Source organism: Phocoena sinus, chromosome 15 (assembly GCF_008692025.1).
Source record: "Phocoena sinus isolate mPhoSin1 chromosome 15, mPhoSin1.pri, whole genome shotgun sequence".
Taxonomy (NCBI): Eukaryota; Metazoa; Chordata; class Mammalia; order Artiodactyla; family Phocoenidae; genus Phocoena; species Phocoena sinus.
The window spans coordinates 25,800,690-25,805,997 of record NC_045777.1 but is presented as its reverse complement, the minus strand read 5'-3'; positions in this window follow the sequence as shown (position 1 = coordinate 25,805,997).

Here is a 5,308-nt window from a genome sequence, read left to right as displayed (position 1 = left end):
CACACACAAACACACACACACACACACACACACACACACACACACACACGCTTTGACCCTGTCCAGAAGGAGCAGAGAGCAATAATTTTTCCCTCCCGGAAGCCACTCTGCCCACAATGACATCAGCTCATCAGCCTGTTTCTCTCAGGAAGAGACAGAATCCAGCCCGTCGTATATCCCAAGTCCAGGGTCACACCCCTCTAGGTGCGCACTAGGGGTAGACACCCCTGCTCTCCACGCTGAGACAGTGGGAGAAGGGACCACAGCTGCCTCCTAAGAAGTATCTTCACCAATCTGTCTCCTGTGTCCTCTTGACCCTTTTATCACCTCAGTCTGGGTCAGGAGCCTCCACGTGAGGGACCCAAGAGCTGTGCCACTGCCTCTTGGCCACCGGCTTGCACTGTGGTCTGGCTCTTCCTCTTGGTTTACAGCATCCGTGGAAGTGTGGTGCCTCAGATGACACTTGTGTTTTGGGACTTGCGGAAGCGCCAGCGAGGACACTTATTGATGGGCAGCGGTCAGGTAGCTTGATGCAGATATTCTCTCTGAATTAGGCCTTGAGGGTCAGTAATGTGAATATTTCAATAATCATAATAGCGTTTCCCATTTACTAAGTTCTCTGATGTTCCAAGCATTTCACATTATCTTATATGACCCTCAAAACAGTCCCATATTACAACTGAGGAAACAGAAGATCCCAGAGAGGAAGCCATTTTCCCACAGCCATACAGCTGATAAGGCCCAGAGTAGGGATGTATCCACGTCTGGTGGATTCCAGCTGCTTCCCCTGCCTGCTGCCCAGACAGGGCAAGACGGCGTCTTCAAGGGGGTGGATGAGGCATCCCAGGAAGGGGACACAGCACAAGCAAAGGTCTGGGAGCTGGAAAGAGGGGAGGCCAGGACAAAGAGGCCCTGAGCAGTCTGGAGATTGGTGGGGGCTGAGTGGCACTGAGGGCAAGGTTGTGGGTTCCAAGGGTGTGGGTTCCAAGGACAGAGGCGCACTGTCCATGGGGGGCAGCATAGCCAGCTGGAGAGCCCGGGAGGAGGCATCTGCCTCTGGAGATGTGCCCAAGGGAATGGCAGGCTCCCTCCGGGAGGCCGCTCTAACTCCAGAAGCATCTCATCGTTAGGTGTTTGGGGCCGTTGGCGCGTTGCAGACATGGCAGGATGGCAAATGCTCTTGCCTTCTTTGTCTTGACAGCTCCAGGGAGGGGAGACCAGCCAGGGCCTGGCCATGCACTGTGTGACACCACGGCTCTCGCTGCCCCTCTCTTGTCCACCTGCACACGGAGACGGCATTCAGTACCGGCTCTCCCAGCTCTGAACCACGATCCCAACTTCTAGACTGAAGCCAGGAAGCAAAGGATGATTCCCCAGATTATGCCAAAAGGCCCTGTTTGGGTCCAACTCCCTGACACTAAGCTGGAGTCACTGGGGAAGGACAGAGTAGCAGTGAAGAGTGTGTGGTCTGGACTATACAATACACTCAAGTCCCAGCTCTGGAAGCCCTGGGCATGGACCTGGAGCAAGGCACTCACCTCTCAGGGCCTCAGATACCCTGGGTAAACTCAGGGCTGCTGACACCCACCTCTGGGTGAAGTGAGCCAAGGCACCCAGGCAGTGGGCGAGAGGGGTCCCACGGCGCTGTTCATTTGTCCCCTTGGTTCACAGCCATGACTCACTCATTCACCCCGTGAATACTCACTGAGACTTCTGAAGGCACGGGCAGGGCAAAGTTGGTGCAACTGCTGCGGAATGAACGAATAAGAGCACAGGCTAAGGGCTGGGTGAGCGCGCACCTCAGTTCACGCTCTCAGCAGCCTGTGAGGGAGGTGCTAGCATAATCCCCATTTTACAGATGAGGACATTGAGGCCCAGAGAGCTGAACTACCTTGCCAACAGTTACACAGCAAAGAAGGGGCAAAAGTGGGATTCAAACCTATTCTCTTGAGTGAATTACTTCATGGAGATGTGTATTCCTAAATCCCAGGACATATTTAGGAATAAGGGATGGGCAAGGCTATCCTTTCCATCCCCCAGGTTAATTATTTGGCTACACTATGATCGTAACCTGTCTGCAAAGGCTCATCCTATTCTAAGCAATAATAACAGCAACAAGCACTCACATTTATTGAGCACTTACTCTGTGCCAGGACTTCCAGTCCCTGTCCTCTCAGCACTTGAGGAGGCAGGTGCTACCATTATTCCCATTTCACAGATGGGAAACTGAGACTCAGAGAGGTTAGGGAACATGCCCTGAGTCACAAGGCATGGAAATAGTGGCACCAGGACTGAAACTCAATCGGTCTCAGGACGCCCTGTGTCCGCCAAGATATCCCTAGGCAGGTTATGAGGTCAGAGTTTCGGTTTGAGTGCTGGCTCTGCCGTTTGCTGGCTGGTGAAGCCGGTACCTCTGTGGCAAAGTCAAGGTAACAATGCTGACCCTGGTGGGAATGAGACTCCATTGATATGACTGATGTAAAGTCTAGGGTGGCACCTCCACGTTATAGGTGCTTAATATGTCATCACTGCTCCTGTTTTCATCCTTGTCCCCACGGGAGTGGCCGCCCAGGGAGGCAGGGAGCCCCTTGCAGAGGCCACGCTGTGCCCGGTCCGGCTCCCCTGCCACATGCCCCCAGTGCCCCACCCACCCCTCGCGTCAGCCAGATCCTCCTTTCTCCAAACCTCAGGAAGCTGGAGTTCGAGGTGGGGCTGTGGTTCACCAGATGCCACAAATATTTACCTTTGGAGACCAGATGCAGAGGGTGTACAGGATATAAGGCTGGACTTCCAGACCCACTGCCCAGGTGAGGAGAGCAGCAGGCCGACGCCTCCACGTGTCCAGGTAAAAGGGTAGGGAAGGGGCTAAGGGTCTACGTCACCAGGAAGGGACTGAGCTGGAGACATCTGTTGGGGTCAGGTCAAGAGCAGGAGGGAGGCCTGGCCCCGGTGTAAGATCCCTCAGTCCACTAGGACCTCTGAGGGTCAGGGCCAGGGGTTAGAGAGGTGCCCAGCTTCCTCACCCAGAAGACCAAAGAGCAGTGATGAGGGACTGGACTGGCCCAGTCTTTCCCTGACCTCATCCCCACGACATTAATCCACTCTGCACACACCAGCTGCTCTGTGGCCAGCCCTATGCTGGGGTGATTCTGGGGATAAGGACTATGAGACAGTCCTGGCCATCAAGAAACTCCCAATATGGGCCAACATGGTACATGCTGTGCTCAAGGATAGCCCAGGGACATGGTGGTGGAGGACAGTCAGGGAAGGCTTCCTGAAAGAGGTGATATGTTGGTGGAGAAGCTCAGTAGAGGTTGGCTGGGCCAAGGAAGAGAGAAAGGTATCTCATGCAAAAGGAACAGCATAGGCAAAGGCCAAGAGGTGAGGTGCAACGTGGTGGGTATGTGTATGGTGCTTGGATTTGTAGAGGAGACAATTTTCCACAAGAGGGGAGGCTACCATCCTCTTGCTTCCCTGAGCACCTCTGATCAGAAGAAGACAGAGGGGTGTGAACTGATAATGAAGGCAAAAGAGAATCAAGGTATTTGAAAGAAAAAGACAGTGGGGTGGGGCCGGGGGCTTCCCGTGTAAAAGAGCAGGGTGCAGGCAGGGCGTCACCGCTGTCTTCTGACTCTGACTGCAGGGTGGCTCCTTCTGACCCTAGTATTAGCAATAATAACTCTCATCGTCGGAGTAACAGCTGACACTCACTGAGTGCTTGCGGCATGCGGGGCCACAAAGGGATGGTCCTACTTAATCCTCCCAAAAACCCTGTCATGTAAGTATTATTATTATTACCCCTCACTTTATAGATGAGAAAACTAAGACAGAGAGGGTAAGCCACTTGCTTGAGATCACACAGCAATGGTAGAGGCAGGCCTCCAATTCAGGTCTGTCTGACTCCCAGGCCCACGATATTTCTCCTCCACCCTCAGGTCTCCTGAGACTCAGGATGAGGGTCCTATGACTTGACAGGGGTCCTCGTGGCCCAGACCTTCCCAGATTAGCAGGCTCACATTCTCCCACTATTCCAGGGCTCCCAGGGGCCATTCATTCATTCAGCAACCATTTACTTACTAAACACCCACTGTGTGCCAGGAACTAGGCTGCCTGGTGGGGACACAGTGGGGTGCAGGTAGACCCAACCCTTCCTCCCGGAGCCCTTGGCCTGGTCAGGAAGGCAGATATTGAAGCGTTACTGCGAGTGCGTCAGAGAGCTCACGCTGCGCCAGCTCACAGAAGACACTCGTCATCCAGATGCCACGTCTGTCTGAGGCAACAAGAAAGCCGGGTGCTGAGCCAAGCAAGAGCCCAGGTCTCTGGGTCAGGATCCTCCGTCCCTCCAAGCAGGACCGCCCATAGGAGGCAGAAGGGTGCCTGGGGTCAGAGCCAGGGTGCAGGCTGGCGAGCTCAGGATGAGGTTATAGCTGCTGATGCTCCACACCCCGCAGGGGACAGAGCAGCCCAGGAGCCAGGACACCCCAAGCTCCTCTCCCAGGAGGCACCCATGGGCCTCTCCTCTCTCTTTCTGCCTTTCTCTTCCTGGGTCCAAACAGCCACCTCCTCCCTCCTCAAACCACTGAGTTTTATGAATTAAGCAAAGAGCTTTCCTACCACTTTGCATCTTACCTGAATTCTCATCTCCCTCCGGCCCCCAAACTTCCGGTCCTGGGCACATACCAGCCCCCAGGGTGACATTTCTCCAAGTGTGGTCCAGGCTCCCTGGTTGCAGGAGAGGGAAAGCTTTACAGAGAAAGGGACACGTAAGCAGTTTTCAAGAATGAACAGGAGTTCAGCAGGCAGATAAGAAAGCAGGAAGAGCAGGGCAAACGCACACAAAGGAGAGAGCGAGGTAAGTTCTGGGAACTTCAAGCAGCTTGGAAAGACTGGAAATTTGTAAAGCAAGAGGGGAACCCCAGGAAGTGAAGTTGGCTGAGGAAGTGAAGAAGCAGAAGTGTTTTGTCCTGAGCACTGTTTTGTCTTGTAAGAAAATAGCTAATATCTTCCAAGTGCTTGCCATGCGAAAGGCACTGTGCTAAATGCTTTCTAGATATTAACTCATTTAATCCCGACTCCATGAAGTAGTGGTTATGATACCCATTTTCCAGATGAGAAAACTGAGGCACAGAGAGGTTAAGTTGATTGTCTAAGGACACAGAGACCCAGTAGGGCTCCAGAGCCCACTCTATTGACCATCTCACTAAACAGCCTCTCCTGGACTCCATGCCCCAAGTCACCAGGCGTGGTGGGCCTGGCCTGGGTCTCTCTGCCCAGCTAACAGGGCCCTCTATGCTCACCCCAGGTTGTG